The sequence below is a fragment of the Heterocephalus glaber genome, unplaced genomic scaffold, assembly GCF_053883595.1.
Source record: "Heterocephalus glaber isolate CG9 unplaced genomic scaffold, H.glaber_assembly_v1.0 deba00000937, whole genome shotgun sequence".
NCBI lineage: Eukaryota > Metazoa > Chordata > Mammalia > Rodentia > Bathyergidae > Heterocephalus > Heterocephalus glaber.
In genome coordinates this window covers 13,225,876-13,239,112 of record NW_028258173.1, presented here as the reverse complement: position 1 = coordinate 13,239,112, position 13,237 = coordinate 13,225,876, and positions in this window count along the sequence as shown.

Sequence of the window (13,237 nt, the reverse complement as noted above, 5' to 3'; positions counted from 1 at the left end):
TCCACAGTTTCACTTACCAGCAATCAACTGTGGCCTGAAAATATTAAATGCAAAGTTCCAGAAATGAACAAATTGCAAATTTTAAAGCATGCACGGTTCGGAGTAGTGTGATGAAATCTCACAGCATCCCACTAGATACCACCTGGAATGTGAATCCATACATTACCTGTCCGCTAGTCCCTCCCTGGCTCTCTTAGTTACCAGATCCATGTCTTAGTGTCCCAGTTCATATGTTCAAGTAACCTTTATTTTTCAATGGCTTTAAACATGTGAAAGTAGTCATGCTGGTAACTCAGATACGCCAGAGAAGCCATAAAGTGCTTCCCTTAAGTGGCGGGGAAACTTTCTTATAGGTATGAATGTATGTAAGAAGCAATATGGGCAAGGTCCACTACTATCCACAGTGCAGTGCAACATTGGAGGTCTTAGAATGTATCTCTTGCCAATGAGGAGGGACAACTACAGTGGCTCTGAGGCATGTGCCTGCGAACACTTGTGACAGAGAGCAGTTTTACCCCACAGAATGCACACTCAGGCTTGAAAAGCACAAGTCAGTCAGCTGCTCTCAGGAAGCCTCCAGCTCCCCTCGCCCATGCTCCCTCCTGTGCTCCCTGGTCAGCATCCCCATCTGCACCCTCCCCAGGCCATCACCGGTTCCTCTCCAGGACTCCTGTCTAAGAAGCCACCGGAAGAGAGTGCTTCCTCGCTCACACTGCCCCTTCCCCTGCTTCCCGTGTCTGTGCCTGTGAGCTCTGCCCCCTCCCTTGTTACTGCAGTCTGCTCCCCACAGAAGCTCACCCTCCCCTTGTTCAGCAGATCTCAACCCTTTCATCCACTCAGGAGCGTCATCAAGACTTTCTCCTTCTCTCTCTAATATTTTCTTCTTTTTCCTCACTTTTGGACCTTTCCCATCAACTTACAAGCATGTTGTTATTTCTTCCACTTTGAACAAAAAAAACTTTTTTGACCTAACTTCCCTGCAAGCTACTATCCCATTTTTCCTTGTCCTTTATAAGGAAATTTCCTGAATGTTTTCGTTATGTCCTGTCTCCCGTTTCTCCCTTACTTAGAGTCTTGAACACAAACTGCATTGGTCCATTGTGCGTCCCTCACTGCAAAGAAACTGCAGTTATCAAGGCCACCAATACCTTCCTTGTCACAACAGCCGCGGAGAATGACTACATCTCATTTGACCTATCACCAGCATTTTAGACAGCCAATCATACCTTCCTTCTTGAAACACACTCTTGCTTCCAGGACATGGTGCTGTCCTGTATCTCTTCCCTTTTTGGGTTGCTCCTCCTTAAGTTTCTTTGCTGTTTCTTCCTCAGCGAACTGTCCTCCAATTGCAGAGTGCCTCGGGACATCTTTGGACTTTTTCTTTTTTTCCATCAGTGCTCACTCCCTTGGTGATCTCATCTCTGTGTTGGAGATCGCCCAATTGTTTTGTTTTTGTTTTTGTTTTGAGACAGGGTCTTGCTATGTAGTTCAGGCTGGCCTGAAACTCACTATATAGCCTAGGCTGGCCTAGAATTCATGGTGATCTCCTGCCTCAGCCTTCTGAGTGCTGGGATTACAGGCGTGCACCCAGAAACCCTGAGTTATAACTCCAGTGCAAAGCACCACCCTGAGTTCTGGACTCATATATCCACCTCCTTTTGGGTGTTTAGTGGGCATTCATATTAGCAGATCCATAAGGAAATTTTTGTTTATAGTTTTTTTATTTTATGAAAAAACAAACAAAATTTCATTAAAAAATTAAGAGAATGACAATAGTTAATATACTGTGTATCATTACCTTCAAGGTAGTTACTCAGAGTATAAGACATAGACAAAAAAGAAACTCTTGATCCTCACTTCCCTATAACGTCTCTTCCTAAGGCATCCTCAACTCAACAAAGGCCATGACATTATCTGGGCTTCAGTGGCCACAAGAGTTTGAGATCACTCTTGCTTCTTCCTTATGTGCACATCCCTTATCCAATCCTCTAGAGAATCCCTCAGCTTTAATATCAAAACATAACCAGAATCTGCCCCTTCTCACACCCCACTGCCAGCCCTCCATTGGGACACAGGCTCACTTCTCACCATGGTGTCTGAGAGCCTCTTTAATCCCCGCCCACGTACACACTTCTGCTCCATAATCCATCCTCAGTGTTCTGTGCAGGAGCCAAAGGGAGCCAGGTCTAAGAGCCAGGTCACATTACTCCACTCCCAGAGACTTCTCAATAGCTCTCCCCTCACTTCTGTATGTCTCTCCTCAAATCCATCTTCTTGAACATGTCTTCCACCCCACCTGATGCAAATTGCCTGCCCTTCTCCACTCCAAGTCTCCTTTCTGTTTTAATTGTCTGCCTTAGCACTTGATGTCATTTACATCAAGCCCTGGCTCCTCTTCACAAGCTGAGTGGTAGAAGAAAGGCCACCTCTGGAATCTGCACAGAGGAGCAGTTTGCTTGTGGAACGCAATGCCTGAAGGACTCTGTTGGCCTGGAGTGCTTTCCTGTCTACTTTGCACTAAGGTGCAGGAAGGGGGTAGCAAGTTAGGTTTCAAGGATAGTGAGGTAACATTCTGCATATAACCAATGGCCCTTCTCTCTTCAATTCCCTTGAATTTTCCACTAGGAAGAAGCATTCATGCAGCCAGTCTTTGGCCTATGCTGGATGTTTTACCCATTTCCGTGGGCTTTACCACACAAATCTTCTGCCTTCTTTACCATTACAGTTCCTGTTATAGTTTAGATCTAAAATACCCCAAAAACTCTCGCATTCAAAGATCAGGCCTGGTTGGAAGAGGCAGATCATTGGGGATGTGACTTGTAAGGGTGTATTCTAGTTCCCAGGTTCTCCCTTTGCTCTCTCCTTCCATGCTCTCTCCTGCCATGATATAAGCAGCTTCCCTCCACCAGGCCATTCCACTGTACAGCTTATACCTTGGAGTCAGCCAACCATGGACTGAACCTACTGAAATGGTGAGCCAAACTAAACCTTTCCACTTTTAAGTTGCAGGTGCCAGATATAGTGGCTTAGAGATAGGAAGGTTGACTAATTTCTACACTGGCTTTGTTCCAGATTCTACATTTATGCTTTTTCTCTTCTCAGTACCCTCCTCTATTTTTATCATATCCTCATGAGTCTTTATTTCCTCTCCTAATCTTCCTTCTGGGGGACTAATCTGGTATTTTCAAACTCAAGGCCTTGATTTCTCTCCCTAAGCCCTCCCTCCTCCTGATCCCCCTGGTGCCTTGGAAGGGCAGCATTATTCACTGATGTGCTTGATTTCCCCATCTGCTTCTCCTTTTCCCTGAGGTCAGCGTCCAGGCCCTGCTCACCCTCCTTGACTGTTCTTCCAATGACCACACTTGCATGAAACCTAGGCTTCTTATCACTCTCGTCATTTACCTCTTCAGTCTTACAGAGATATCAAAAACTTGCTGTAGCTTCACTTCTCAGTCCATCCTACATCCCGCCCCCTGATTCGTTTTTTTTTTCAAGTTTGGCTTTGATAAGTCACTGCCAGGCTCAAAATCCCCATGCCTCCCATCACCTATCAAGTCAATCTGATCTCCTCTGCTCAGTTCTGGGGTCAACCTAACCATAGCACCATCTCCTACCAGCCCTTGAGTAAGCTGGACTCCCCTGTTGTTCTCAAATACATCCCCTCTCACTCTCTTGATCACAAAACATCTAGCTGTGTCCATCCATTGAAACGTTTCCCTTCCCCTCCCTGTCATTTCACATGCAACCCAAACTTGTCTGTGAATACCCAGTTTGCATGGGGGGGGGGGGCGGCAATTCTCTCCATCTGAGGTGCCAGAGCAATTCTCCAGCGCTTGAGCACATTCTGCTTTGTGTTATTTCAGTGCTTGCTTTTGTGCCCTGGCTGCTGGGAAAGTTCATGAGGGCCGAGAGGCATTTGCATCCCTGAGCACAAACTACACAGTACATCCTCAAGAAATAGGTGTTGAATAAATGGGTAAATGTGGAGCAGTGCTGAGACTTGCTGAGCTAGCCCATATCTATTTATAAAACACCTTCTTCCTCAGCTCTGCTACTGAAAACACACAAACGTCTCATTTGCACTTGCCTCTCAAGTCAGTCCATGCATGCACATTCCTCATTATGATCCCTCTGACTGCTTTCACTTCAGACCGAGATCACTTGCCCTTAGGGTTTTGAGCTGGCTCCCTTAGACTAGAATCGCAGCTTAGTTGACTTCTGAGACTCTCGTTCTCTGACCTTCTGTCCCAAGCATTCTGCTTCTAGGACAATCCCCAGGCCCCGGAGCAAAGGCAAAGCTTGGTCCCAAGGCAGTGTCCCCTTAGAACCAGCCAAAGAGCAAAAGAAACCCTGCCTTTCCCAAGATCAAAGCTCTGTGCAGCAGGATCACCCGCGGCCTAATGCCATGCTGCCATGGCAACATGAATTTTAAGCAGTCACCGGCAGAACCTGCCTCTCCTATCTCAGCAGCCCTGAAGCCACCTCTCGAGCTAGATGCCCCACAATGAGGGACCAGGGTGTGTCGGGGCACCTGAGGCATTTTCCGGGGTCAGGATGGCCCACCCCAGTAGCTGACATCCCGAGGCCTGCTTAAATGATTGGACAGGGAGAGGGATTTACACTTGTTCCCAGACACAGAATCCATTACTGGGAAGGATTCAAGGGCACAACAGCCTCAAAGGCAGAACCCCAACAAGGAGGCTGAAAGAGCCGCCCTCTTCTCTCCTCTTTCATGAAAGGCTTTCCTGCATTTCTGGATACAAAGATGCCTGTAGTCCCCAGTCCCAGTGACATCACACTCTCCCCCAGAGACAAGCCACGTATTAAAATAACACAAAGTGCAATGTCACCCATGTCCTGATAAAGAGTCTCTGATTTCCGACTAAGCCTTACTCTGGGACAACAGGGACATCCACCACACACCCAAAGTCCCACCAAGGCTGGGTCACCTTTGCAGGATGGGATGCTCAGAGGACAGACAGGGAAGACATGCCCAGCAGTGTCTCTGGTCATGCCCACTGTCCCTGTCCTTCAGAGGAAAGGAGCTGGCAGGACACCAGAGCCTCCGCATCCTTGCCCTCTGGAAGAACGTGCTCAATCCCAGGTGGTCTCCTGCTGCAGTAAAAGCTAGCACAGGCCATGTCAGAGTATTAGTAACAGTTCTGACTGAGATGTAAAGAAATGATTAACCCCATACATTCATTGTTGAAAGCAATCTAAATTAGTATAGGCTTTTTAAAAGGCAATGTACCGTGGTGGATCAGTCTTAAAATATGTATAATCTTTCACCCACAGCTTTTTTTCTGTCTTGGGAAGATATAAGAGGGATGTACAAGGATGTTCATTACAACATCGTTTTCATGAAGAAATGGAAACAACTTAATGTTCATCTTTAGAAGAATAATCAAACTATGGCCCATGATTACTGTATTAGTCTCCTAGAGCTGCCATAACTAAGTACCATATATGGGGCTTAGAGCAGCAGGAGGCTGTTCTCTCACAGTTCTGGAGGCTGGAAGAAATCAAAGTGTTGGCAAGGCCACGCTCTGTCTGAATGCTCTAGGGAAGGATCTTTCCTTGCCTCTTCAAGCTCCTGTTGGTGCCCAGCAGTCCATAGTGGTTTTTGGACTGTACCTGCTTCATTCCAATCTCTGCCTCCATTTCACATGTGTGTCTTTGTGTGTTGTCTCCTCTTCTTGCAAAACTCCAGTCCTAGAGCCCACTGTAATCTACTAGGACTCATACTTTAGTATGCCTTCGGGGATTTAGAAAGGCACAAAAATTCAGATCAATGGTGGCTGTGAAGTTATCGACTTTTCCTCCTGTTTTGACAAGTATGCTAGAGATTAGTGGAAGATGCAAAAGTAAAGTAATAAAAAGACCACCAGCTTACAATATTAGTCTCAATGTATAAAGTGAAAGGTCTGGATGTCTGCTGTACAATTAGATTTGTATCTTAATAAGAGAAGAGCCAATATCTTCAATGCCCCAAATACTAATTTGAGTGTGCTGTTGCCTTGGGCTCTGTACAAAGCTGAAGCTGTGGACATGACTCCTGCCCTACAGAAGTTCCCATTGTTGAAATATATTGAGACAAATAGAACTCAATAACCACGAGAGTGACAGAAAAAGTCCCAAGAGTACTGTGTTATTGCAGTGCGTCAAATTCCCCTCGCCCCTAAGCCAAAGAACAAGGGGAAACATGGAGGTTTGGTACAGGAAACCAGGGCTGAGAACTGCAAACAGAGTAGAAAATTCTGTAATCTAGGTGGGGGGCACTGGGAATTGAACCCAAGGCCTTCCCTCTGAGTTACATCCCCAGCTCTTTATTTTGAAATAGGGCCTCACCAGTTTGCTAAATTGCCCAGGCTGTGCCTGAATTTACAATCCTCCTGCCTCAGCTTCCCAGAGTGCTGAGATTACAGATGTGCACTACCATGCCCAGCTTTAATTGAGGTCTTGCTAATATTAAACTAGTAACATGCACAACAGAAGCCAAGAATTTAAGCTCAAGTCTTTGCACCCTCCTGAGTATGAAGTGTATCATGCTCCTAAGTAGGTAACCATAGTTTCCCGCTGGTTGAAGAGTATTCTGCTCCTTTCTCATCTCCAGCCAAGCCCTAGCTCCTGGACTTCCAGGAACTGGATCCCAGGAGATATTTTGTCAATTCCTCCCAGAGGTAACTGTCACTTTTATTCTGTGAATTCTCATTTTTGTGGGTAATAGTGCAACGTAGTTGCATAGCTGGCATTTTATTGACAGTTAAGCGTTTTGAGGTTATTTTCTTATGCTTCTGGCTCCTCAAAGAAACTGAAGCTCCCCACACATGACCCTAGTACACACATACAGCCACATTCTGGGGCCAGAAAGACTTTTTTGAGGCTCTTCTCTGCTAAAAGACCACCTTATAGGGAAGAACTAGCAGGTATTCAGAAATGCATAAGATGCTTGTTGAAGGAGTGAAGACACTGGACATCTGCTCCAATCTGTGGGCCCTCTATGGACCCATATTTTCTTCCCTCTTGAGGTCCCAGCTCAGCCAAGACACTGCCTCTCCCTGGCTTCTCCCTCTGCTTCCTTTTTCTGAAAACAATGAGACCATTGCCAGTAATTAGCCAGTAGTTCACCAGTAATTAGCTTTTAATTATAAAAGAAGAGTTTTACCTTCAGGAAGGGACAAACACCTTTGAAAAGAGAATCACATCAATTGAACAAATCTTTCAGCAGATAGTTCTGAAAATTCTAGTTCTTTTCATTATGAGTTCCATGGAGCAACTCTATTTGAAAATGCTCAGTTAATACAGCAGTCACTGAAGCACCATTTGGAATATAGTTGTTTGTTTTATCAAGAATGGTAGCCCAACTCTTGGGCTCTTCCCTGATGCTGAGATCTTTCCTGGGGGTTCGCTGGACCAGTGCTACTTAAAGTGTGGTCCAGGACCTATAATATTAGCAGCAATTAGGAGCTTTGTGAAAGTGCAGAATCTCAGGCCCCACCCAAGGCCACCTGAATCAGAATCTCTGGGGTCAAATATCTGTTTTAAAAAGCACTCCGGGAGACTTCCAGGAAGATGGCAGAGTGGTAAGCAGCAACCTCTGTAAGATTCAAAATCCACACACTGGAAAATAACAACTTGGGGAAGAAAAGAAGGAGGGAGGTGGATCCCTGGGACTAGGAAGGATCTGAAGTGAAAATTGGAGGCCACACAGAAAGTGAAAAGACAGACCACAACACAGGAAAAGGAAGAGGAAATCTATCCTTTCTCTGTGACTCCTGGCTTGTGGAATGAGAAAGGAAGATTGAATCTACAGAGACATATGAGAGTGGGTGACTCCAGAGGCCTTCAGGGAGAAATGCAACTGTGGAATGGAGCAGTGGATGCTGTGTGCTACAACAGCTGGTGAGTGACTCCAGTCCAAGTGACTACAGTGTCCCCTGGAGACAGTGCTGTTTGGTCAGACACTATTTGAGGGAGGGACCAACTGAACCCAAGACTCAGAGCAGCTGTGGGTTGGCTTCTTCTCAGGAATCCCAGTGTTAAAAACCCACAGTGACTGAGTAAGGGATATCCACAGGAGACATCCAGGGTCAGGGAGCAGTAGTCAGGCTGGCAAGAGACACCCAGAGTGTTACAAGCTAAATGACTCAGGTCCCAACCCCGTGACCAAAGACCAAGATCAGCCTGAACTTCTGTCGATTTGAAAGTACCATAACCAGCACCCAACCCCAATTCTACTGCAGGCCTACTGGGATTATCCAGCACAGATCTGGGCTCTGATTGTCTCCTTAGTCTACCAGTGAGAAGAAAGTCATGCCCTGAATTGGCTTGAAACCACAGAGAAATTTCTTGTCTTTTCTTTTTTTCATCGCTTGTGGGGTTTTTTTATTGTTGTTGTTCTTTGTGTGTGTGTGTGTGTGTGTGTGTGTGTGTGTGTGTGAACATTGTTCTTAGTTTTGTTTTGTTCTTGTCTTTGTTTCTTCTTTCTTTCCCTCCTATCTTCACTAGTTTCCTGAGGGTTAAGTAATCATCCTTTGTTCTTCAGTCTTACTTCTAATCTCTTTTTCTTCTTTTATTTCCCTATTTTTTCCTCTATCTCTTTTAAGTTTTCTCCCTTTTAGGGTAAAATTGCTCTATTGAGTAGATATTTACTATATTTTTTTATTTATCTGAGGTTTTGTTATATAACTATAAATCTTGTACCTATGGTTAAAGGCACCTAATTAATAGTTATCAGAGTCTGTCATTTTCCTGTCTGTGCTTATGTTATTGTTGTTACTGATTGTACTACTTTAGCCAAGGTGACATAGTTGTGATCAATTGGTTTTCCTTGTATGCCAATACCTAGATTGTCTGGGGGTCATAAAAAATAGTATAGTCCAGCACAAAAGAACTGAGAACTAGGCCAAACAGGCAGCAACCTTTCATCCCTAATATATTGAAGAGGCAGATTCCTGGGACAGACTCAGAGGTCAGCTAAGCCTAGAAGACATCTCTGAAAAGTAGTTATTTCCTCAAGAGGTCTCCATACTACTAATAAAGCTACCTACCCTAAGCAAATTACAAGCCTCAATGCAGAAAACAAGTAAACAAAAAGATTGAAAATGATAAAACATGAAAGCAAGATGCAACCCATAATCCTGAACTCACCCAAGGAAAACCAAGGGGGCATTTAGGTGGAAGAAATCAAAAGCTACCCAACTGAATTTTATTAAATGGTAGCAGCAGAAATAGCAAAACAGATCAATCAGTCTCTTGAGAAAAATAAAACAAAGATAATTAAATAGATGATGACAATAATGAAGAAAATGATTAGTGAATCTAGAGTAGATACAGATAATAAATAGAGGAGCTTAAGAAAGCACAGAAACCATGAATTCCCAACATAGAAAAAAACTGGATTCCATAAAACAGACTCAAACAGAAAGCCAGGAGATTAAAAATTCTACTTACAGTATACACAGCAGTCAACCAATGTGAAGATAGAATATCAGATCTAAAAGGCAGGGATGTGGTTAGTAATCATCAAATGAAAAACCTAATAATAATAATAACAAGGGGCCATAAAAAAAATCAATCCAACAGCTGCTAGATGATGCAAAGAAGACTAATATAAGATGAATTGGAATCAATGAAGAATCAGAAGATAGCACAAAGGGAGTAAAAAACCGGTTCACAAAAGTAATAGGAGAAAACTTTTCAAGCATAGGAAAAGGAATTGAGATACAGATAATTGAAACATATAGAACTCCAAAAAGTCACAATCAGAAAACAAACTACACCAAGGAATATAGTAGTCAAGATTCCAGAAATTCAACACATGATCTGAATACTGAAAGCTGTTAGAGAAAAGAAACAAATCACCTATAAAGGAAAACCATGAGAATCACAGCAGACTTCTCAACTCACACCTGTAAGTTGAAGAGAGCTTGGAGTGAAGTATTTCAAGCCCTAAAAGAAAACAATCTCTAATCCATATTGATGCGCCCTGCAAAATCATCTTTCAAAATTGATAGAGAAATAACATACTTCAATGATAACACCTAAAGAAATTTATGGCCACTAAACCAGGACTCCAAAACAGTTCTAAAAGATATTCTAGAAAAAGATAATGAAAACAAGAATCTCAATTAAATGAATCCACCAAGCAAAGCAAACAATTAAACAGAAGGAAAAGAAATGTAACCTACAACAGGAAAATAATATGAAAAGGATAAGTCAATACATATCAATTATAACTACCAATGTGAACAGTCTCAATTCACCAATCAAAAGAAGAACGGTAGAATGGATCAAGAAACAATATCCTGCATACAAGAAACACATTTAACTCCAAAAGAAATTCATAGACTGAAAGTCAAAGGATAGAAAACAATACTCCATGTGACAGGAATCCAGATAAAAGCAGGAGTACCTATTCTATTTGCAAACAATGCAGATTTCAATCCAAGACTGATCAGAAGAGACACAGAACTTACTACATAATTGTTAAGGGAATAATCCAAGAGAAAGAGATAAAAAAATAATAAAATAATAAAAAATGAGAATTTTTTTTTTTTTTAAGTAGCCAGTACTCTTTGAGCATCTTCTAGATCCCAGGCACGGGCTTGAGCTTTTTACATAAATTAATTCATAATCTTCCACACCATTAGGAGGCAGTATTACCCTGATCCCAAGTTTACAGATGAGAAAATTGAGGTTTGGAGACCTCCAGTGTGATGCTCAAGATCACTCAGCTAGAAAAGCATATATCCTGAATCTGGCCTGATTCTGGGTGTCTCTTAGCTGTCATACTCTGCTCTCTCTCCTAACAGAGGGTATTGTAATTGTGACTTTAGGAGTATGTGCCCCATCTAAACTCTGTCCTTGAGAGCAGGATCTGATTTTTATCCTTGAAAGCATAACATGGGGCCAGGGATTTAGCTCAGTGGTTTCACCACCTGCTGCGCAAGCTCAAGGACCGGAGTTCGATCCCTGGTACCAAAAAAAAGAAAAGAAAAGAAAGCATAACAAAAGTCTAGTTAAATTTCCATGAAGCTTGGATAGATGGGTGCATCTACCTGGAAGTGGGAAAAAACTTCCTTTACCAATTTGTGTTCAGTAGTTGGGGGCCAGCTAATTAACTGCCAAAAGACAGACCCTCATATAAGTGGAATCATCCAGTGTTTTTTCCCTTTGTGATTGGCTTACTTCACTTCAGATAATGACTTCAAGGCTCAGTCATACTGTAGCATGTGTCAAAATTTCTCTCCTTTTTAAAACTGAGCAATATTTTATTGTACCATTTTTAAATTCATTATTCCATTCATGGACATTTGGCTTACTTATGCTTTGGGGTTATTACTAGCAATGCAGCTATGAACACAGATATGCAAATATCTGTTTGAGTTTCTGCTTTTGATTTTTTGGCATGTATACTCAGAAATGGAAATATTGGATCATTTGGTAATTCTATTTTTAATTTTTTATGACTCATTGTGCTATTTTCCATGGTGGCTGCATCAATTCACATTTCTACCAGCAATGTTTAAGGGCTCAAATTTCATTTTCTATTGTGTTTTCTTTTTGTAACAGCCCCCCTAACTGGTATCATTTCAATAATATCTCACTTCTACTTCCTTAGTGATTAGTGCTGCTGAGCATTTCTGGTGTGCTTATTGGCAATATCTATATCTTTTTAAAAATTTTAACTCTCACTTTTCATGGAGTTTAATTAACAAACAGAATCATATATATTTAAGGTATACAACATGTTCTGAAATACATATACTATATATAGTGAAATGATTACCACAGTCATATGAATTAACATATGTTAATTAGTTACTTTTCTCTCATTGCTGAGACAAAATACCCAATACCCAAAGTTAAAGGAGGAAAGGTTTATTTAGCTCATAGTTGGCAGAAGTTTCAGTCCATAATCAGGCTCCAAGGCAGGGTGGCATGGCAGATAGGCATCACAGAGGAGAAACAGTTCATGGTGGGTAGAAAACAAAACAATCAAGGAATGACTACAGCTTCTTTCTGTCCCTTACATCTTATCCAGGCTACTACAGGTGGATAGCACTCACACTCTTAATCCTAGTGCCTTGAGCCTATAGCATTGCACCATGAATTATTCCCAGTGTCACACACTCTAGATTCAGCCACCTTTGCAAAAGCCCCACCTATGGCCACCTGAGGCCTTGGAGGGGCCATCTGGATACAAGCGGTAACAGCATATCTATCACTTCACATACTTATAGAAATTCTTAATTTCTTCCACTAAGAAACATTTTGTAATAGCACAAATTTAAAAACTATTTAAAAAAGAAAAATGTGCTTATCATCTCACTACCAGAGATAGATTAAAACAGTTAAATGCACACCACCCTAGAGAATTTCTTCATATATCTATAAATTTATATACTTTAAAAAATTGGCAATGCTATATGAACTGTTTTATGACCTGCTATTTCACTTAACAAAGTGTAGCAGACACCTTTTCACCTCAGTAAGTTTATATCAACATCATGAACTCTTTAACTATACAATGAATAATAACTCTTTTTTCCATCCCCCTTTACCCTCCCTTACATCCCCTCTGATTTCCTTCCATTTGTCTAATAATACTTTCCCTTCTACTTTCATGTCATCTTTTAGATTCCACATACTATATTAGGAAAAACATGGAATATTTGTCTTTCTGAGTACAGCTTATTTCACTTAAAATGATGCACCAGTTCCATCCATTTTCCTATAGATGATATAATTCCATTTTTCATTACTACTGAACAATGCTCCATTGTGTGCATATGCCACATTTTCTTTAGCCATTCATCCATTGATGGGCACCTAGGCTGGCTCCGTATCTTGGCTATTGTGAATTGTGCTGCAATAAATGGGTATACAGATATCTCTACAGTATGCTGACTTGAATTCCTTCTGGCATATACCAAGGAGTGGTATAGTTGGATCAAATTTTTCTCTTTGGTGAGACAAAATTCCCAATACCCAAAGTTAAAGGAGGAAAGGTTTATTTAGCTTACAGTTTGTAGAGGTTCTAGTCCATAAACAGCTGGCTCCAGGGCAGGACGACACAGCAGACAGGCATTGCAGAGGATCAACAGTTCATGGGGGGCAGATGATAGGAAAGCAACATGGGATGACCACAGCTCTTTCTACCCTTTATATCTTATCCAGACTACTTAGGGCAGGTAGCACTCACACCCTTAATCCTAGTGCCTTTGAGCCTAGC